Genomic DNA, 23,906 nt, shown 5'->3' with positions numbered 1-23,906 from the left:
AACACACCCTGTCTTCAGCAGCTCTGTGTGTGTGTGTGTGTGTGTGTGTGTGGACAGCTCTGTCCTTCCTTTAGGTGGCCAGCAGGAGCAGAGACCCTCTCCAAGGGGATGAGAGCAAAGCAGCTGTATCTGGCCCGTTTCCTGGAAAAGGGTCTGTGCATGCTGGCTGTGATACAGTGGAAGGAGCAGCGAAACAGCTGTCAAGCCCAAAGTCAGCACCTCTACCACCAGCAATCTCAGTTTGTGCTACTGGGTTAAAACAAAAATGCAGCCAGTCCCATTTCAGTTTGCATTAAAATGTGCTCTTTACTTGCTGCAGAGATAACAATCATAATAACTATTGCAGATGCACATTTACCATATGTGTTCTCCCTGTCATATCACCATAGATGAGTAAACATCCTGAGGCTGGGGAAAAACAATAGTACAAATCCATGTCCTTTGCACACCCTCATATTAGCCAGGTAAAACATGATTTCCACAAGCTCCTTTTGATAGAGGCAACAGTAATTGCTGTCTATTTAAATCTGGCAGGTGAAGGACTTAAAGTGACATTTTCTAGGCCAGAAAGAGATTCAGCACCTGTATTTTTCAATGGCATGCCAGAGCCCTGACTTCTGCCTTGTGCTCCCACAGCTAAATTTTATCTCATAGAGCTGAACACTGATGATGAATGTGCTGTGGAATTTACCTTGGAATATAAATATTTAACTTTCTACAGATCACTGAAGACTCGATAAAACTCTTGAGCGTCACCTAACTAATTTGTCTCTATTTTTAATTGAAAAATCTTATTATTTTCATCCAAATATGTGGTCCAAATAAGAATGGAAAGGCAATTTGCAGTTCTTTTTAAATATCACTCATGCAAATAGGATTCACAAAGTCAGAGTGTTCAGAGTAAGACTTTGAAGGGAAAAAAGTCCTTTTAAAACCATAAGTTATTTCAAAAAGAGGAGTCACATCAAGAGGGCCAATGCTTTCTTCTTGCTTTTGGGTGTGGAGAGGTAAATGGCCAGGAAGGCAGGGTTGGGCTGTGTGTGGGGGTGATGTGAGCACCTTTGATATCCGAGGTGATGCTCCCCTGTGCTCGGCTGGTGGTGCAAATTCCATGGTGGGGAAAGGCAGAACAGAAGCCAGGCAGGCACTCCAGAGAGCCAGGCAGTGATAGTTTGTTCCCAGCAAAGACAGGGGAATGCTGGCACGAGCTAATTCAGCTAGCTCCAGTCTCCAAAATGTTTTTCTTGTTTAATGTTTACAGTAACTTCCCATGAGAACTGAAAAAATATATCCAAATACAATATTGATAGGAAAAGTCAGCCTGAAAATGCCAGTGTGAGGAAGGGATTCTACACACGGCATTTTAGACAGCATTTTCCAACTCTTTTCAATAAATTAACTAAATATAGTACTTCTTTATTGTTTGCATTTATTTAGATTACTCAGTTTATTGCAAGATTCTAATTTGACAAAATTGGTTTTTTTTTTACTTTGAGAACTTGTAGATTTAAATATTTTAAAATATTTTATTTTAGACTTTTTTCCCTCATCTCCTATAGAAACCAAAGGAGATTGTTTATGTCTTGACATATTTAATCTTGTTAAGTTCTGATATTAAAAAAAAAAAAAAAACCAAATAAAACCCCCAAAAATGTAAATCATTTGAGTGCTAGGAAGTACTAGGAAAGGGACTGAACATGAAAAGGAAAATATAATTATATTACCATATTAGCATGTTGTTTTAAGAGCCCATAGATTCAACATTTAATTAATTTCTGATCATTTTAACCTAAAATGGGATACAGTAAAAAAGGCAAAGTGAATTGAAGGCTGATTAAGGAAACAAATTGTTTTTATATTAAGTACATACAAATATATGAAGATTATACAAGACAGAAAACACAAACAAGAGGGGAATTACAAAGATCTGAAGCAGCATTATTTGCCTGGGGAAGACATGTTTATATGCAATGACTATTCACTGCTTCTCTAAATACTGGAAACAATGGAAATCAAATGATGTTTTCATATAGTAGGCTTAAACCAAAAATATGCAATGTTTTTTTCCTACATAAAAAAGGTATTAATCTGTGTAACTTGTTGCTAAAGTATTCGCCAATGCCAAAAATTTAAATAAATTTAAAAACTCATTTAGCAGACTCAAAGAAGAATAATCTTTGAAAGGCTAATAGATATAAGTTAAAACCTGCTATTCAGGAAAAAACATGAATTTCAGATCAGAAAAGCTGTTAGATTTTACTAGGAAAGTAGATTTTTTAATAAATGTTGCTGTGTTTTAATACTGTTCAGTAGAGGAACTACTCTTCTTGCATTTCCCTTGATCAATCCTGAAAGCAAAAAACTACATGTAAGTTTTGTTCTACCCCAAAACATTACCTTTCTTCTGGAGTTCAAAAAACCTGAACAAACACCCAAAATTTAGCAAAAGTAAATATTTTGATTGTCAGAAAAATGTTTGGCAGGTTTCAGTGAAATAAGGTTAAAAAGAAACAGTTAAAAAGCAGACTACCTATTTACAAAACAGAAAATCTCATTTTCCTCCCACATATATTCATATCTATTTGCAGTCATTACAGGTAAGAGCATACTGCTGTTGAGGATACTTACGCATACAATTACACAAAAAATATAGCAGCTAAAGTAGTAAAACAGGCAGAATAAGATAATACAAAAGTTAGGCTTGTTTTATACTGGACTGTGTTTAAAATTTTATTATGAGATTTGGACCAACTCCATTGAAAAAAATTAGAGAATCCCTTCCTATTGTTTTTGTGACATTTTATTTTGGGATTATTTTGTTATTCTCCTTATTATCTCATCTGCTCACTCTTTGCAGTTAGTTATCTAATCTCCTTCAAAGTCTTAGTAAGCATAGGCCTGTCTTTTCTGGTGATTGATACAGAACTACCCTGATCGATTAAACAGGGGCACATCTAATCCTATCACACCAAAAGGAAATAAATAAGAAAAAACATTAAAGCACAAATCTTCAGAATGTGAGATATAAAATTGATTTTATTGCCTCTAAAGATAGTGCTTTAATTCTGCAAATTTGATTTCACATTATATCTAGAAAGTCCTAGCTACAATAGTTCATATTTATGCTAATATTGCCACTTTTGTTCTGAAAAATCTGGATGTTACATAGGTGTGACCATCCACCCCTAAGGAGAAGCAATTTTGTTAAACTACCTGAAGCTAAACCAACTGCAGTTGTAAAAAGCAGACAAATGTTACACAGAAACTGGGGCTTTTTTTTTTTTCTTTAAAAAGAAACCTTTTCCTTTCTGTCTCAGAAACCTGGAATATTATTGATTTCAATGATAAATATTTTCTCTTCCTACAAAATCTTGATTTTTCCTAGCCTTAAGCGATCATGTCTGTGATCATGCTACTGAAATAAGGAGGTCCTGGAAGACCAGCAAACTGAGAGAGGACGGAGAAGTCGGAGCCATGGCTATGTGTCTAGGTAAGCTATCCTTCTGTTAATACTATGGAGAAGCTGTGATTATCTAGTACAGCTGGAACTGGATCTGCTTGCTCTGAACAGCTGGGAGAGCAAAGGTGAAGCGTCAGCTATTTAGTGTAATTCCGTGTGCTCTAAAATTCAAAATGTCATGGGAGTGATGCATCGCATTGGCTTGTCAGACTGGTCCTTCCGTGGTACAGATTATGTCTGAGTCTGTCTGAGATTGCTCAGTGTTTGAGATAAGGAAAGACTTTGAATCTTGCTAAAATCCCTTAAGAAACCAGACACCTGAACTGCAAACAGATGACATAAGCAGCAGCAGTCAATAATTTGGAAGTTTATCTCTCACTTGTACAATTCAGTGGGTGTTTAAACATTGATTTCCTTGAAATTAGAATCAGGCTCCCAGGTTCTAAATTAATTTTTAACTAATGTACAGAAGGAAATGCTCCATTAAATTGCTGCTACTGTATTACTTGTCACAACACCAACACCACCTTTTGCTGTTGCAGAGGCCTCAGTTCAGCAGCCTCTCATCCTCCAAACTGCTTGAAATAAATAGCACTCTATTCAGTCTCCCAGCACATGGAAGTCCATTAGGCTAAACCTCATATAGAGAAAAAAAGAGATGGAATTTTATGTGATTGTTATTTACATTTAATAGTAAAATAAGTGTTGAAAAATAGTCTTTTAAGGCTGAAATGTTGAAGTTTTGTTTATCTAGGACTTTGTGTCAGAAGTTTCCTTTGTTTCGTGGACTCTCTAAAGGTGGGTAAAAATTTCTGACCTGCAGTCTGAGGTCAAAGTATGAGCCTCTCCTTCCTGAAGTTTTCAACTTTGCATAGAGCTGCTGGACTAGAATATATTCATATGATGTTCAGTTGTCCTCATCTTCCTTTCATTAAGGGCAACGTGGATATTCAGTGAAGTTGCCAATCAGCTGTGCTTGACATTACTGGACTAGGTCAGGAAGTCGAAAGTTTTGTTAAGTGCCTTCAGTGCAGGAGCAATTAGAACCTGATAGCCTTTTATTTTTCTTGTCACATGGTGGTTTTTTAAAATATAATGTGACAGAAACCAATGCAGTGGAGTGATTTTTCTTATAACTAGCTCATCTAGCATTGCTGTCAAGTTAAGTTACTGTTTTAAGAGGAAATCACCAAATATCATATTTATGGTTTTGCTATCATAAATCACATCATCATAATTGAGATAGAAAATCTACAATAATGATACTATTCTCTCTATTTTTTCTATTAATTCTGCTATATATCAATGGGCAGGGAAATAACAGCTGATATATATGCAGTACATACAGTTTGTATGTAGCTGCTACTTCATTTATAAAAGGAAAGCAGCTTCTCCACAATCTGTGGCATGTTCCCATAGCTGTAAATAGGCATGTGAAAGCAAACACAGTTGCATATCAACAGGTTATGCTATCAGACTGCTTGACCCTTTGAGGTCAATGAAAAGAATGGTAACAAATTCAGTGGGCTTTTCAGTTAGATTCTGGGTATTATGTACCTATTCACCACAGATGTGTATTTCAACTGCAGAAATAAACAAAAGTATTCACAGCTAAAGGTATCATCCTTAAGGTGGGACTGCATTGCTTTCACTTACTAACCAAAACTTGCTTGGTTTGGTTCAGGTTGCAGTAAAATAGAAACAAAAATTTACTTAAAACATTTTCCTCTCCTCCCTGCATAATTTCAAAAAGCAGTTTGGTGGCTCATGAATGGCTTCAATTAAGGAAAAATATGTTTAATTTGTTTAAGACAATAATTTGAAAAAATCACGCTTAGAAATTTAAATTAACATAATGAACAGAAAAAAAAGCCTCTTCTAATCTTGATATTGTTTTAGGTTGAATACATTTCATTGTTGACATTTGAATTTGTTACTGGTTGAAGTTTAAATTACAACAATGAAGGCATATTTGCTTCAGGTTTAAATTTCTCTTTGTTTAATACAGCTGTCAAGTAATGAGAAAAAGTCGGATCATAAAAGTAATGTTTTTAAAGATAAAAATATTTTATAAGATGGTCAAATTTCATTTGTCATAGCTTCAAAAAAGGAATGGCTTAGTTCAAATTTGCAAATCCGTGAGCAAAAAATTGTGTATCTGATTTGCTTCATTCGTAAAGGCAAGCTGAAACAAATTATTCCTTGCTGAAGCTCACAGTAAGAATATCTACTGGTTTCCCAAACTATTGCAGAGCATAGGTTTTAAAAGCTATCTTGAAGTCCATGATGAAGAAAGAACTTACTTCTACTTCTCTGTTTCACCTGATAACCTTTATAAATGCTCTGAAAAAATTCAGGCTTAAATGTAAATTTTGTGTCTATTCAGAATTATTCTCTTGAAAGAGCTAAGAAATAGTCCAGGTCAAAGAAACCTTGAGGGGATCATATTTGGGTGAAATTAATGATTCTTCCAAAACTGCATTTTTTATATATGGGATGTAATTTGCAAAATTTCATTTTGAGGGGGAAAAATATTACCACAATGTTAAGCAATCTTATTTTACCATTTTCATAACAATTAAGTTTTGCTGTTGATTTTACTGCCTGCATTTTCGATTTCTATTTTGGGTTATTTTCCACACTCTGTAAATTACAACACTTTAAAAGTTTAACCAACCACAGGAATTTTCCTTCCCTGATGTCAGCCCTATTAAAACTTACCTTCCTGGAGGATTTGGAATCTGGAAGATTTGTTATACATTGATTTTTTTTTTCCCAAAATGGAACTTCCAGCCCCTCCACAGCTCTAAGGGTTGATTTGATAAGAGGTCTTTATTGGGTGATTCAGATTTCATGTAAAAGAGTGACAATTCTGCAAAAGGCTCTCTCAAAGTGCCCAATGCTTGGTGCACCTGCAGTAGAGGTGATCAGACCAGCTGAGGAAGTTGTATGCATACACCTGGGGCAATTCAGGACAGAACTGGCTGTCCAGTCTGAAAAGCTTACACTTCCATAGTGGTGACCTGGTTCTCTGAGTTATTTTTAAAGTAAAACCTGAAATCTGCCCAGCTCGGTGTAAAGAAAGTGTGGCTGGACCAGATGATCCCACCATGGTCCCTCCCAACCTTATCCTTTCTGTGATTCAGAGAAAGCAGCAAACTGCTTTTCCCTCCAGGAGGATGCTCAGGGCTGGAGGTGAGATATGGCAGGTACATGCCACTGGGACATAGGTGAGAGAGACATTTCTGGCGTGCTCCTGACCACAGAGTCTCCCTCTTGGCTAATTATTTTCCAGTGATTGCTGCGCTGGGGAACACTGAGTGGCTCCAGCCCCATGATTGCCTTTTAGTGTGCTGCTGTGGGGGCTGGGGCTGTCTGAATGCTCCCTGCAAAGGAACCTGTGCACCCATTGTTTACTCACCTAAATCCTTTGCAGACACAGGCCCGCGGTAAAAACAAAACTCCAACTGAGGCAGAGGACATTTAGGGCAGGACTATCCAAAATGAAGTTGTTTAACAAAGATAATCTCCTGTTCAGATATCACAGTGCACTATTTTGTAGTGAAATGGTTGCATTTTAATTACTTATCTTAATTACAAATTAATTACTTTAATTACTTATTTACAAATCTGAAAAAAAATGCTGGTTTGTTTTTCAAAGCTTTCTGTATTTATCATTTCAATTGACTTCACTGCTTATATACTATCGTTTATGCTAATTATACATCATAGCTATTAAATTTATATTTTTCATGCAGTCTCTTGGGTATTTTCTTTCTTTGATGTTCCACAGGGATATATGGTTCTGTTAAGAAAAGAGTAAATTTTACATTACTTCATATGGCTCGTTGTTCTGACTGTTGCTGTGTATTTCCAGCAACATATTCAGGCTTTTTTGAAAGTTTTGTTGTAACAGACTGCCAGAATCTGAAAGAGCATTTCAGGACTAGGGCTTGAAATGCATATACTTTTTCCAGGCCAATTGAGTAATGAAAACATATTTAATTATTTCCAGGCTCTTGAATGGTGTACAGTGTAATTAACTATGATGCGGATTTCCAGGCTAATTAAAGCAAAGTGTGGTACCAAATTAATTGGACACAAAAGTACTTCTGAAGAGCAATAAAACAAGTTTATCTCTTGTGTTTCATAAAAGTAACATGAAAGTGGTATGAATGCAGTATATTAAAAAAATCTAGGAATATTGTTAAGATAATCTTCAAGGCAAGACAAATTTTTGTCAGTTCATTTAAGAATCAAGTGGGTCTTTGCCTTATTTGATTCAAGCCTTGTTCCTTTGAAGTGGAACTGCCAACCAACATGCTGGACATCATGTCACACAATCCCTATACCATTTTCTCCTTAGTCAGGAAAATCTTTCCCTATCAGCTACTTGAATTGTCATGAATCCAGTGCCTCCCAAGATTTTTGACATCTGCTAGTTGTCCTAACAATTTCTGGAGTTATACTAAATTTTATGAATTGCAGCTTTCTTAGAAGGGCAAAAGTATGTACAGGAGAAGTCTGAGAATTCTGTCATGTCCTAAAAAGTGAGGGAAGGCGAAGGGAAGGGAAGGGAAGGGAAGGGAAGGGAAGGGAAGGGAAGGGAAGGGAAGGGAAGGGAAGGGAAGGGAAGGGAAGGGAAGGGAAGTCCCTTAGAAACTGAAAAGATATTCCTATCTTGTTACTTTTTTTTCATTGCTCTGTCCTTATTTTTGTTATCTCATTATAAACAGAAAATTCTGTGTGAATAAAGATAATGAATAATTATATTTACATTTCCTTCAAATTGCAGCCTATATGTTTCTCTCTGATACTGCAAAATATTTTGAGGTGTCTATGTCTTCTGATTCATAATGCACAGCAGAGGAAAAACTCAGATGGGTTTAAATTTTACAGGCCTGTTAGTCTCACCTCAGTGCCTGGTAAAGTTATGAATATTATTCTGGGGAGTATTGAAAAATGCCTAAAGGACAATACTATCATCAGTCAGGGTGGCATCATGAGGGGAAAGCCCTGCTTATAAAACCTGATTTCCTTTTATGACAAAGTAAGCCACCTAGCTGATTGAGGGAAGCCAGTTGATGCACTTTTGAATTTCAGCAAAGTTTTGATATTGTTTCTCATTATATCCTCCTGGACAAAATGTCCAGCCTTCAGCTGCACAAAAACATCATGTGATGGGAGAGCAAGTGGCTCATGGGTCGAGTGCAGGGGGTTACACTGAATGGTGCTGCTGCCATCCTGGCACTAGTGGGGTTCTGCAGGCCTCCCTCTTACACCCAGCTCTCTTCAATATCTTCATTAACAAATTGAATATAGGACTCAAAGGGGTACTAAGCAACTTTGTGGATGATATAACATTAGGAGGAGCTGATGACTTTCTTAAAGAGAGGCCCTGCAAAGAGATTTCAATAAATCAGTTGCCAAATGTATAAAGCTTAACAAAGACAAGTGGCAGATTCTGCACCTGCAGTGGGGCACCCTGGATGCATGACAGGCTGGGGAGGGAGAGGCTGGAGAGCAGCACTGCAGAAAGGGACCTGGAGGATCTGGTCAGTGGGAAGTTGAACATGAGTTTGCAGTGTCCTGGAGCAAGGAGGGCCAAGCGTGTCCTAGGGGACACCAGACACAGCACCGCCAGCCAGGCAAGGGAGGGGATTGTTCCCCTCTGCTCTGCACTGGGGCAGCCTCACCCTGAACACTGTGTGCAGTTTTTGGCACCTCAATATAAGAGAGACATTGAACTATTAGAGAGCATTTAGAGGAGAACGATGAGGAAGGATTTGGAGGGGAAGCCTCGTGAGGAGCAGCTGAGGTCACTTGGTCTGTTCAGCCTGAAGGAGAGAAAACCTCACTGCAGCTGCAACTTCCTGGAGAGGGGAAGAGGAGAGGCAGACACTGATCTCCTCTCTTCAGTGACCAGTGACAGGATGTGGGGGAATGGGCTTAACTTGTGTTGGGTGAGGTTTAGTTTGGATATCAGAAAAAGATATCTTCACCCAGAAGATACCTAAAATATATCTTCACACAGATGGTGGCTGGCACTGGAATGAGTTCCCCAGGGAAGTGGTGTCACAGCACCAAGAGTGACAAATCTTAAAAAACATTAGGTCATTGTTCTCAATCACATAGTGTGATTCTTTGGACTGTCCCATGCAGGAGTTGGACTTCACTGAACCTTGTGAGTCCCTTCTTAGCTCAGAATACTGATTCTGTGATACTTTAATGCCAGAGTGTAACTGGTGTGAACCAAGGAAGTGAGAAAGTGGCAGAAGTTTTCTTGTTATTCAAAGAATAGCTACAACAGAAACGAGTTCTTTCTTTGGGTATGTAAAATCCTCAAAGTAAAGATGGCAAATATAATTTTGCTTTTTTCTGCTTCAGTGTGATCCAAGAAACTAGTTATGAAGAGGTGGCAGAGGTTCCTGCCACCTCATGGAAGGTGGCAGGCACCTTTACCATCTCTCCTTGGCAATCAATCTCTCTTATAGATCCATTTCTGGAGATCTGGCATCATTTGGCTATTTTTCATGAAGAGGAGAAGGCAATACTATGCCAAGATCCCTCCTTTAAAAGGCATAATCATTGTATTTGTTTCTTTGATTTCAAACATGGGTTGTAGCCAGTAGTTCTAATTTGATCTGGACTATAAATGGAGTGTTAGAAGAGGAAAACACATCAAAACCAAAACACACCTGAAACGCCTTTTAACTCTTAGCACCTATGATAATGTTTGTCATCTTTACAGTGCCTGGAACTGCCTCATGTTCTACATGTTCTTCCAAGAATCCCTTGTAACACTGATGGTGCTGGAAAAATTAGTGATGGCCTGAACTCATGCTTAAAAAACTGAAGCTGTACAGTCCATAATTACAGTTAAACTGTAACCTGAGACTGCTCATACTCAGCCAGACATAAAATGAGACTGTAAGCTCCTGAACCCTTGACAACAATGTCAATCCCATTGATGTTATCGCCAGTTAAACTATTCCCACTGGGAATTAACTGTAAAAAAAATCCAAGTAGAGGAAAAGTTGCTGTTCATACAGTTGTTATAGAGAGAAATTAAGAAATATTTTCCCCATTCATGCCATTGAATCTACACTTGTATAGACGAAATTTAAAATGTTTTGACATTTTCAGACTTCTACCTAAAACAGTTCACAGCTAACTAAAGGAGACAATTCTGTTGGCTTTGATATATAGCTCTACAAATAATTTAGGCATTAGGGAGATGACCTGCAGGACTATTTTCATTTGAGTTTTTCTTTTTTAAAGGGCTAAGTCTGTGTTTTTCTTTTAATTTTTTTAAGAGCTGTAGACCTTGTGTCCTCAGCAGAGACAAGATGAACAATACAAAGCTTTAAGTTTAAGAGGAAACAGACACAGAAATGAGTTTTTTCTAATTTATTTGTTGTTGAGTTTTTTTCCAAAATCCTTTCGTCTCACTGCAGCAAAAGGCAGCAACAATATCTTAGAGTGGAAGAGCCCAGAAGATGGTAATAGGCTTTACTGGCCCTGACCTGTCTCCTCTGAGGCATTCACCCCTGAAATGATCTCATTTAAGCTCAGGTTTGTGAATTTAGTATTTTTCTGATGTGAATGTGTCAGTCCTGTTCGTCTCCTTGTTTAGATGTGTTGTGTTGTCTCTAGCCCTCTCTCTGTCCCAAGTGTTTTTTGTCACTGACTGGGCTTTCTCCTTGTCACACTGGTGGTTCCTGTTGCCAGTGCTTGTTCTGTCTGTTCTGTGAGGCTCCTGCTCCCCTTTGCGCTCAGCTGCTAAGAGGACAGTGGTTCCCTGAGGTGCAGTGCGTTATGTCATTTGATCCCCATGCAGTGCTCTGGAACACAGGGATATGTTCTGGGAAATGTTTTCCTTCAGACCACTGTTTAGTGCATCACTTTAGTCTTGAGTAGGAAAGGAAGAATTATGTTTCTTAAATAACCAAGGATTACATGATAATTTACAATGCAGTGACCTAATTCTCAAGACACTCAGCAAAAGCTGTTTCTATTAGTTTCAGGGGCAGATGGGGTTCAGCTCTTCTGCAACTCAACCCCATATATGTTAAGGCCCTGGCCTACCACGTAGAAGAGTTTCAATAATTCCAGTTTCTCTGTTGGTCTCTAAAATGGTTTGTACATTTAGGAGGTAATTAAAGCTTTGGGCTGTGCTCTTAACCAGTTCCTATAACAGAGACAAGAAACAGATGATTAAGAGTTATGTTCCATTTATGCCAGCCAGGGGACAAATATTCTTGCTCGAGGTTCAGGATGGATTGACTTTAATCCAATTTCTGCCTTCACAGCAGTGAAAAGGGGGTGGAGTGAATATGTATGCCTCAAAACAGACTAACCTTGTTTTTGTCAGTCCTGCTGTGTCTAAATCTCTACTAATACTGAATGAGCATTTGAGTCAATCACCAGAATACATTGCACCCTAGTGCAGATAAAGCTAGGGATGAATTAAGTCCTTTGCATTTTATTGTGGTAGCTTGAAAAAGAGATTAATTTGTCCACTTGATACACTTGGTTAAAGTGAAATATGCTACACTAGTCCAACAGAGATGAGGAAAATATTTGAGGTTTACTTATTAGTGCAGGTTTAAAACCACTAACAGATGCTAGTTTTCATTTTGCAAAAGCTATTCTGCATGTGAAAGAAGGAATATATCAGGTTTTCATAGTTCACAGTGAACCAGTGAACCACTTGTTCAGACTGGAATTAGACTGAAGGAAATGGTCGTTTTCTCTGGATTATCAGCTGTTCAAACTCTGCTGGCAATGTTTACAAGAAAAGATTTTTTTTTGGTACAAGGAAAGATTTTTATGTACGTTGTCCTCATCTGCCATCTGGGTTTTGACTAAGTCTGTGAAACAAATAAAATTACCAGGGGAAGACAGCTCAAAACAGAATTCCTCTCTGTAAAATGGCTCAATTCCATTTCCCTTCTTAGGTAAAGTAAGAGAGTTATGTTTGAAGGAGCCTTAACATGAACACATACATGTGACATATATGCAATGCAGTTCAAGCGTTTTTCACCGCTCCTTGATTTTTAGAGTGAACATATGGCTGAATACAAGATTAGTTAATATCAACTTTGATTCTCATTCATCCCTCCCCTCCCCATGTATATTGTGCATCACCCTCTCCTTCATTCATAGATTTTTTTCTCCCCTCTTTTAAAAATGTTCTTTTGTTTCCAAAACAAGATTAAATAAACTGATACTACCACTTATTTTGAACAATGACACTGCACAGTATGAGAAATATCAGATTAAAAGCTATTCAAAAAGCACATAACATTTTCTAATGCTCTGTGAAATGTAATGTAAAGAGAACATGTATGTGTTGACCAGTTTCCAGAAAATTTACACTTCTGGTGTGTTCTTTTCTAAGATTCAAGAAGTATATAGAAAAACATATACTTGATTTGATAAACTAAAAATGTGCATATAATGAAATTATCTGCAAATATCTGTCATGGACTGTTAACAAGGTCACAGTGACTAACAGGGGCTTATCAGGTGTTACTATGTATTTATAAATGGCAAAATTAAAAAGGGACACCAGGCAGTATGGCAGACAGTTTTCTGTACTCTGCAAAGGCAAAAATTGAACTAAAATGCTGAAAGTGAAAACTCTAAGAGTGTAAAAGTCAATATTGCTGTGCCTCTTCTTCGTATGGCCAATATATTGAGTTTTGAAACATTAAACTAATTTCTTGTGCAGTGTCTTGGAGAGATAGACAGCAGGACTAGGCTTCTCAACAGTCAAGACTCTAATTTGGGTAGGCACAGGGTATAAAAAATAGATTAGGTACCTTATCTAGCCAATAAGAAAAACAGAGAGAAGGCTTTTGTTTGATTCTGCCCCTCCGCCTTTTTCTTTTCACTTCTAGGCTGAAGTCTTGAGACTTTTCCATGTTTTATTCAATCTTTTTCTTTGAAATCATGTTTTGGGTGTGGGACAGAGAAGAACTTCTTTATATTTATTGATCATTATGGAGAGATAGTCTGACTGACACTCTGAAACGGTAGACTGAAATCCAAGTTCTTGTCAGTTTGTGGATATCCCAATCAGCACTTTCTAATATACTATGAGAACAAATTGTTTAGAAAAGTATTGTATCTTGCTGCTTTCAAATCAAGTGCATGTCTTACTGAAATTATATAATTGACATAGGCTATTTGTCAATGATAAGTAATTAAAATCCTTAGATTATAGCATGGAGACAATATAATACTCACCTCTGGCCTTAAAATCTGTTGTCAAGAGTCTTTGACTTGTAGGTCAGACACTAATCTTTATTCATTTGATTTCACTTTCATTGTTTTTTTTTTCCTCTTTGTGCACATTAAATTGATACATGCTTTAAATTATTTTCCTGATTGTGAAATTTATAATTTCAAAGAATGGATAGAACTGTTCTTGAGACTTACCATTTCACTTGGAATCCTTTTTATATGTTGATGATTTGTCTGGCATAATTGTGATTGAAGGAGATTTTTTTCTGACCTTTTCTTTCTTTTCAGTCCTGTTCATGGATGATTTTTTTCCCCTGCATCACAGTAATATCTGCAAGCTAGTAAATACCCTTGAGCTTAATGGTTATTAATTAGTGCCTTACCAGACAGCTTATTGGTTTTGTATTTATACAGTATTAGTATGTTTCTTCCCTTCCACTTCATTACAGATCATATTTATACAAATGCTGGCTGGCTGCCTAGTCTTACTTTTCTGTACGTGTGGAAATAACAGAAAGATCTGCGTAGGTCTTTACAGATGGGAATGGTCAGATCATATGAAATCAATTGTGAAGACCATATTGGAAATCTAAGTCAGATGATTCTTCTAGCAATGGCAATATTTTGTTTAATAGAAATGAGCTTCAATTTCACCCTTAGTGAAGTGTATTTGACTGTTTGGAAGGACTGCAAGGACTGTAAAGGCATTCATAACTATCAGCTGAACTTCAGGTACAGGCTTGAGGTCTGGTGATAGGCAAGAGAAAAGGCTGCAGCAGGCACTGCATTGCTGATTATGGGAATATTATGTACTACAGTACACCTCACATATTGTTTGTTTATACCTACTTTTACTACTAAGTGCAGTTAGGAAGACCACAGACAAAAAAGCAGGCCAGAAGAAAATGGCACTTAAGGTCTCTGTATGTTCTTTCTTTTCTCCCACCCATTATACCCTACAATCAGAATGTAGTAAGGCACTTCTCTAGCAAAATAGGATGTTTTAAAAAAACCCCAAACACCCAACCAACCCTGTGCAAAATTTCTGTGATACTTTATATGTATTTATATCTCAAAGATTTCACTTTCCTATAAAATCTCAAGTTAGCTGTCCTCCCACTCTGCTGGGGAGTGAAGCACGTCAAGTGAAGCATCTCTAAGCCCCAGAAGAAAATGCTATCTTTGTAAGCTTCTCTGCAAGACATCCTCCTGATAGGATAGCTCCCTTTCATCCTCTCACTTAGTCTGCAGCAGTTTTCCCACCCAGTCTGCCCCTTTTCATGTTTTATTTTCTCAAGACTTTCCCATTTTCATCCTTAACCTATGAGCACTTTTTCCAGATGTGTGGCAAACGCTGCCTTTTCAGAACACAGTTTTGAAAACAAAAACATTCCAGGGGCTAATTTCTCTCAGAACATTGATGTCTTTGTGTGAGTAGATACCAGATGAGTTCAGAAGCTTGGGGGAGGCCTCTCCTTTCAGCCTTCCTGGTAATATGAGTCAAAACTCTATATACTCAGCATGAAAAGGAAACCTGCTTCCTCTAGCACCGGATGGGGCAGAAAAATATCTGCAGCTGAGCTGATATTATTCCTTATGGTGGTTTAGTTGTTTATTTTGAGATTTTGCTATTTCATGATTTGGTAGAATCATTCTGTAATTATTACAAGGTGTCCAATGCTTTGAATTCCTCTTAGCAAAATGCTTGAAGCTGATTTCAGGGACAGATTACAAATTTGAAGACAGAACTGGGTCCTTTGATTTGACCTGTCTTCTCTGATGGGGAGTCATGACCCCTATAAATAAAGTAGTACCTATTGAGGCTGATGGAGATCATGGCCCATGTTTATGGATGTACAATGCTTTTTAATAAGCTACTTTTTATCTATAGTGGAAGAGTTTGGAAAGATTAAGGCACTAAGAGGAACAGATGAACAGTGAGACCACAAGTTCAGAAATGTCTTGGGACAAAAGCTACTAACGAAAACACTTGTCTGTTAGTAATTTCTCCTGAAACTCTGAACATGCTGGAGAAAATGTAGTCTCAAATTAAATTAAAGAATCCTAAATTATTGATAGTTTTGCTATACGTGGACCTGCTTTTTAAGGTATTTTAGTTAACTTTTGCTTTTGGCTGAAAGCTAATCTAAGCCCCTCTGTTATTCAAACAGCTCAAATATTTTCAGTTTACTTCCTAGAACTTTTTGGAGAGAGCCTGAAATGGCTTTTGGCTGTGTTAACACATCCTGGAAATATCTAATGGCTCAAACCAAGCCCAGTGCAGCTGCTGTAGAGAAGATGTTCATAATCTTAAACATCTTGGAAAGATGTTGTAGTAATGGATCATGACAGCTAAAAACAAGGTCCTTTCCGGTCTCTGTCATTACTCAGACTTAACACTACTTGAATAATGTCAAGAATTATTTTGAGTAATTGACTCAAATACTTACTGAATACACTCTTTCTAGTTGTGATCCATCCTAGCAAAGACATAGAGAAAATATAGAGAACATTTCCTTTCAAATTTTCTAAATGTATATGAAGTGTCAATTTCTAAGAAATGTTTTAAAAATAACAGGACAAACATATTAAATAGCACATATATCTTCACAGTTTTTTTTATCCCAAACTTAATATTTTGACAAAATGGAATTGACTTTCCCTGCCCATTCATTCCTTGATCACAAGTCTGACACTGGCAGTAAATTGCAGCCTATTGTAGGTATATGAATAGGATGTAATCCAATAAAAATACAGTGTATTCCTGCAAGTTTTCAACTATTCATGAGAGAATAATTATCTTTAGTCTTAATCAGCTTGGACCAGGAAAGAAGCACTAATTGTATTAATCCCATAGCTCTGTTATGCACAAACTCATGTAGTACTTGTTCATTTTAATTTAATTTGTATTATCTGAAAGGTTTTTCCTCACAGGTGCATAAGAAACAGAGTGATAATTTTTCTTTGATTCTACACTTACTTTTATGTTGTTGTAATCTGAGGCCTACATTTTATCCTCAGAGATTTTGGGGTGACTGTTAATATTGCTTATTAATTAAATGCAGGAGATACTTCACAGTGACAGTAAGTGTGAGTGACATTTGATTAGATAGATTGATTAGGTTAAACTACTCAAGTTTGTCTTGTCAATTGTAAACTTTGTTTCATTCTCTCTCCACATTCTCTCTAAAGAGAGACAGATTTATAGACTGTATACCATCAGATCAATATGCATTAAAGACTGTCAGTTTAAAAAAAAAAGTAAGAAAGAATTTCTGTAATTGGCTCACTAAGGACTACAAATGAAATTATGGCACATTGATGTTTCATTGGCGCAAATTATCCACTGTCTTACACGTTATTAAGCATAAATAGAAGGATAATCTAATGTCATTACAGGATCACTTGCAGAATTTAAAATTCTTTCCCAGAATGATTTTCCTGACATCTATTTAAGAGATGTTCAAGTAGTGCTTGTTCTTTAAAAAAAATCCATGACTGGAGTTACTTTGGAAAAAGGTTTCAATTAAGGATTGTTTTCATTTCCAGTCATGTTTGTCATGTCTTGTCTGACTAATTAAAACTGGTTTTTTTCCCCTTTTACTCTAGTTGGGCTATTTATTGTCTTTTCAAGGATCAAAGTGTGGCTTGCTGGTTTAATATTCTTTAAGAAATGTTTATTGCATAAAGTAAGTATTTTATCAGTGTTTTCACATCCTAAAAGAAATCTATTCTGACTTCCTGGGATTCCCTCAAAGTCAACAGAAAGGCAAGGTTTCACCCTTATTTTATCTCTGTTTATGAGAAATGTGATTAATCAGGGATAAGAAGGATCAGTTTTTGGAAGAATTATTAGGAATGTGCTACAAGGTCACAGAGATTAATCTATTGGTTGATAGATTTCTCCTGGATTTCCTCTTCACATGAGTTGTTACCTGTGAAGTAGATAGGATGTTGCTTTGCCAAAAGGGCTTGTTAGAGTCTTATATTTTATAAATTGTTATGGTTTAATAGTTTGTAACTAGTAACAAAGCCTCCTTTCTTCTTGTATTTCACCGGACAACAATTCCTTCTTCTTGAGAAATGAGAGTGATGTGATTGTGAATCAAAGTGACCTGGCAGGGCCATGTGAGCATTCTTTCTAACAGGTTTTGCTGAACAGTTCCTTTCCTTACACACCATCTTTCCATAAGAAAGAGCTGCAAAGCTGATTATGACCTTTCTGCACTAAAAACATAAACCCAGCTAATGTGGTTGTGGGTTCTTTGGGATCCTGGAGTACCTGCCTGTTTCTCAGTACTTTCTGTGCCTTTTCTTACTCTAATTTCATTCATTGCAAGCAAGGTTGAACTCGTTTGCTAATAGAATGGGGTGTCCCTGGAGCTTTCAGCAGTTAGTCTGTTTCCTGAGAAAAAAGTGAACAGAATTGCCTTCTCCAGTTTCCAGGGTGGCTGATATTGGGTCAACCCAAAGATCAGGTTTAGTAAAGTGGAGTTTGAGCAAGTGTAGCAAGCACCCTGTCAAAACTGAATTGATAATTTTTACTTTTTCCATGCTGCAAACTCAGAAACTATAGAGAATATTCCATTGCTGTAAAAATTCCTTCTTTACTACCCCTACCATTAAGAAGTATCCTCTAAGGCCTAAAATATTTTATCTAGCTATTATGCCAATTTAATCTTAAATTAACTTCTGAATTAAAGATGATATGCTTTCTTTAGCTGTACTAATGAATATATTTTCACAGTAAGGTTGATTGATTTAAAACATTGTCTGCTCCATTAACATGTGGCAACATATAACATTAAAACCAAAAGTCTTCAATACTTGACTTTATAATTGAAAAATAAAAATGTTTGTCTTACAGGAGAATATTTTTGGTCAGTTAACAAATATTTCAGATGTTGAGCCAAAACTCCATCTGGAAATATCTCAGAATTAATGTCTGTGATTTTTTTTTTAATATTTTTTGGCATTTTTTTGGCAAGAACAGAAGTGATAATAGAATTGAGAGTGCCACAGCCAGATTGCACCTGGGGGAGGGGAGGAGTGATTTGGTTTCTATGTTGCTGCTGCTGTGAATGCTGACATCCCTGAAATCTCATGAGGTTGTTTTGAGTTTGAGGTGCAATTAAGATTAAAATCTATTTCATCAACACAATTTAGTCCTAAAGGTAGTCTCTAAGCCAGAACAGACACGAGGGATGTTTCATCCGAGTTGTGCTTTTATGACAGGGGAGGTAGAGAATAACTGTCTGAGCAATAAAAAAATTCTGTAACAACTGGCGCTGTTTATTACTGCTGAAAGTGGCTTCATGTAAAGGCAAGGTGGATGTCACAGTCACATGGATCTTGCTCTGACCAAGGAGGGAACACTTTGGGTGTCTGATATGATATCTGTAGTGACCAAGACTGAGTCCCTATTAAGAAACTGGGACTCAGATTAGCATTTTGTCTGTTCAATCTAGTTGGATGAACCATATATATAATGGATTCCTTAATACTTTTGTAGTATTTTTTTTCAATAAATCAAGTAATTTATGCTTATTTATAAGTGATGGATTTCATTTTAGGAATTGTAAGAAAAACAGCAATTTCGAGTCTTCTTCTGGAAAATATTTGGGTTTAGAGAGTAGGCTTTCTCTGACAATGTCTGAAACTTTTTTTGCTTTTAACTGTTTTACATGGAAAAATCTAGGTGAAAACAATCAGCTGCTAAATATAAGACTGAAAACCTTTGGGCATGTGCAAGGTAAGCAGAAAAGTAAATAACAGAGATCACAAACTGAGTAAAAAACACACATGCTGTTACTAAAAAGCAAGCATCCAATCCAACATATGAACAAAGCTGCAGTTTGGAAGCTGCAAGGGTAAACTGCAAGGATTAGGCTTTCAGCCATTAGTGCCTATGAGCTCATTGCTTGAGTGATTGCTAGCCCAGCTGAAGAGAGACAAGGAAACAGTTCAGGACATAACCTACAAAACTGGAGTAAGAAGGAGGGTGTAATCTGTTATTTGTTTACATGGTGGGTGAATCAAGAAGTAATGCATTTGAACTGCACAAAGAAATTCCTCCTCAGGTCTCTCTTAGCCCCTTTTGTCCATGATGATATAGTACTAAAAATACTCTAAGCTATAACAAAAGCAAATGCAAATGAAATCTTCTTTTAAATAAATTTGAGAAAACAAGGGAGCTTATTAACAACAAACAAACAAACAACACAAAACTCAAAACAATAATAAAGTACCTCAAAACCCCAATAACAAACAATCCATCCAAACATAGCAAAGGACCACTAAAACAGCAACAAAAAAACCTCCTGAGGTATTGAAACTATGTGATCTGGGAGCTTTGAAAGACAATATTTTGAGAAGAGAAATTAATGTAAGAGAGGTTAATAATCAGAGGACTCAAATAGATTCAGAGAAGCAGAAATTCAGGACTGTTCAGTGATGACTTCACAGGAAGAGGATGAAGGCTTCTAAGTCGGGATCCAGCTCAGAGACTTTGAGAAGTGATGAAGCTATTGTTGGTTTTCTATGTTATGTTGGCAGGAAAAATTCTCTCCTTCATTTAAGAAGAGAAATCTACAATATTTTGGTACCTTGGTACTTTGATACAATCGTTCTTAATCTATAAAATAAATAATTAAATGTACAATATATTTTTATTTATAATTACTCTGCTCAATAAGGAGTATATCTTGATAATTAAAACATCCTGTAATTATTTTAGTGCTGAATTAGAACTGGAAGAAATATCCCAAAGCAAAACATTTCTGGGCCTGTGTTTCATTTGTGGTTTCTACTGACATATCATTATTAAATAGGTATAACACAGAACTACTGAGTGTACTCAGTATTTTGTTATCAAGGGAAGGTTTGGAAATGGTATCTGGAGACCCTTGCTACACATAAATATTATGGGCTTGAGCCCCTTGATATGACTTTTTGGTCACTAAGATACTTGGAGAAAAAAAATGCTTCTTTTAAATGAGGAAAATAACATAAATTTCATATAATAAATAAATAGAGGAAAAACATACTTGACTTCTGTTCAAAGAAAGGCCTGATTCACAATGCAATTAATGTTCCAAATGTCCCCAAGGTCAAGTTCTGAATCTTTATTTTTGCAATGTGCCAGTGATCAGACTGATCCTAAATTAATTTTTTTGCTCCTTTGTCCTCTTTCTGCATCAGGGTTATATATAAATCAAAGCACAGATAATGTAGTGTGCTGCATAAATTTTATTAGATGTGTTATATTGGTTTACTTCTGAGTTTGAGAATAATCAAATCCCATGTTTCAAGATATTGCTTGATCACTTTTTATCACAAAACAGTCATTGTGGTCTAGGTTCCTGCAAAGCATTTTACAAGTGTCTTTCAATTTCATCTATCTGGTAAACTTCATTCAGTAGAATAATGGATTAGAGAGCCTGTGTTTGTAAATTTTATTCAATATAAAAGACTACAACCCTCAGCAGATGAATGACTCCTCAGTGGCAGTCTTAGACATGGGCAGACAGGGCTATCATTGTTATTTGGGAGGGTCTTAAAGGGATAAGGAAATCTATGTAATTCAAGTAGGAAGTCTAACAGTGTTATTTGCAGTTGAAATACATTCAGGTAATTTCACAAGGCAAATAAATACACTAAAAAATGTATTGTTTTTGATAAAAGAAGCCCTACTTGAGATCATTAAGAAATATACAATTAATATTGAGAGAGAGATGCTTCCTATTTGGAATTCCTAAGTAAGAGCAGCAGGATGACATCCAGGCTATAGACTGAGGAGCTGTATGTGAGAAAATCACAAATGGTGAAGCTGTCAGTCTAGTAAGAGTATGTCTTAGATTTATATCATTCTTTTTATGATGACTATAATTTTGATTATGAAACTTACTTACCTTTTTATGTAGTGTTTAATTTCTTTTTGTATAAAATTATCAATAAATTGGCAAGTCTATGAAAGATCCTGTAATACTGAATTATTTACTGACAAGCCCTGTAGTTTTTTCCTGTAATTATCTGTAAGAGTTGATTTTTATATTAACAAATACATAATCAATTTCAAGAATGCACCCTAGTAAAGTTTTGGGACTGTGAATTCAACAGTTTAATTATATATTGTACTCATGCTGACATCTATTGTAGAGGTTTTTGCTGCTTTAAATTTTCTCAGGAATGACTTTGTGAAACAAATACTTTTTGTGATACAGAAGAAAAAAAAATAAAGTGGGAGAGACCAGAAGCAATTACAAAAAGTTGCAGCACCAGCATCAGCACCAACTCTTGTCTCAGTTCAATTTCAATATATTCTGCTTCTTGAAGTTGAAACTAAGAAGAGGTTTCTCTTAAGGCTTGTACCATTCCTGAAAGATCCTCTAATAAGACTGAGTACTGAAGAGAAATTTTGAAGCTTAGAGGAAGACAGATCTATCTTCATAATATTGCAGAAATGGCTATCTCCTAATCAGGTAAGAAATCCTATTTAGGTTATTTTCTCTAGCTGTTGTTAGCTCTATCTTATTTAAAAATAGTCTGGCACAGATGCTTATCCAGAGCAGCTCTGATGGCCTCATATGACTCTGATGCTGCAGCTGAGCTTGTTTGGCAAGGGAATTGTTGCAGCTGGTTAATTCCTACCAATTGGTAGGTTTTTGTCATCGGATGACACTCCTGATGTCCATTGACAAATTTTACTGTAGAGTAATCCTATTCCTTACAGGAGAGCAAGTGAGCTGGGACTTCTTCCTCAAATATGTGGTTGTATTTAGTTGTACAAATTTGGACTTCACATTTCAGAGCCTCCTGGAGGAGTAGTTTGACTAGACCTCTGTTTCATTGCTCAGGAAATTCCCCCCAAACTTTATAGACTTGCCAAATAAGCCATTCTCAGCTGGTACACATAAATGGGGTCTCCCCACCTCCTCTTTCAGTGAGCACCGTGTTTTTGCCCAGACACATGTACATGGGAAACAATTGCTTGCTACTGTTGATGCAACAAAGGTGCAAATCATACAACCGATGTTTGTTTTGTGTATGCCCTGTGTGCATAGTAGGAGGAATTGGGAGTGCCTGACTCAAGTTTTGCCAGCAATCAGAAAATCTCCCCTATATCAGAAACACAACAATTTCAGTGTGTCAATGTTTGATCATGTCTTCCCCAATGATTGCAAAAACAGATTTTCACTGGCTCTATTTTTTATGGCCTATTATATGGCTCTGAACCAAGTACTAGCAAAGGGCTATACTATTCTCCAACCATGTAAGATAAAAATAGATAATTTAGGTCCTGAATTGTAAAGTTGTTGTTGTTATCTCAATAACTCCCTTCAGTGGAGACTACATTCATTACACCATAACACTGTCATCCTTTTCAGATCATCCTTCCCAAAAATCTTCTAAATACAACAGAATCTTTTCTTTCAGTCCCTTTGAAGGACTAATTTTTTATCTGCTGCTCTTGTTGATTTTTTTTTTTCAATTGTTATAAGAATCTCAGTCCTGCAGTGAAGTAGTATAATAAATTAATAGATACTTAAAGTTAATAGCTGCCTTTTAGTCATGAAACTATAATCAACAGTGATCATACTAACATGTATTTAATTAACACATATCTACAAAAAAATAAAGGTAGCTCACTGCAGTGCCCTCTCCAAAAAAACAAACAAACAAACAAAAAAAACCCCAAAGAAAACCCTATACCTTATTACTACTTACAATGTGTATCTTCAGGTTTCAGTTGGTAATTTTCTTTTGCTAGTCAGTGATTAGTAATTTAGTATTTTTATCTCAAAGTCCTTAAACACATATAATAAGATGCATTCTTTTTCATAAGAGATGAACCTCTCCATGCATACTCTCATTGCATTTTTTTAGCCTCTTCTCTTGTTTCTCAAAGTCTTGTATAAATAGTAGATATTACTGTAGTTTAAAATCAGTCTTACTAATTCCATTATTGGGGAAAAATGTTCAGTCTAAGTTCCCTTGACTGTTCTACTTACATTGTCCAGGATTTCTTTACATATTTTAGTAGCAGTATGATGATTTCAGACATGTATCTACAGCATTTACTTGTCTAGACAGCTGTGTGGAAAGCAGAAGAATCATACCATAAGAAATTGAGTCATGTACAGAGCTGGAAAAGATTAGGACTGTGCTTATGAATGTTGCTGTAATAAAAATAATG

General features: G+C 36.4%; 1 long non-coding RNA gene across 1 annotated transcript in view; it reads left to right on the top strand.

Moving 5' to 3' along the window:
• The first annotated feature begins 48 nt into the window (after positions 1–48).
• Positions 49–23,906, top strand: part of LOC110477271 (uncharacterized) — a 115,058-nt gene continuing 91,200 nt past the window's right edge. Inside the window, exons 1-3 of the long non-coding RNA XR_014955720.1 lie at positions 49–2,597; positions 3,386–3,490; positions 10,918–22,191. This is a non-coding gene — a long non-coding RNA (uncharacterized LOC110477271). The remainder of the gene's footprint in view (positions 2,598–3,385; positions 3,491–10,917; positions 22,192–23,906) is intronic.

This window comes from Lonchura striata, chromosome 5, assembly GCF_050655825.1.
Source record: "Lonchura striata isolate lonStrDom1 chromosome 5, ASM5065582v1, whole genome shotgun sequence".
NCBI lineage: Eukaryota > Metazoa > Chordata > Aves > Passeriformes > Estrildidae > Lonchura > Lonchura striata.
The sequence above is the reverse complement of the archived record's forward strand: the minus strand, read 5'-3'. Positions and strand labels throughout refer to the sequence as shown.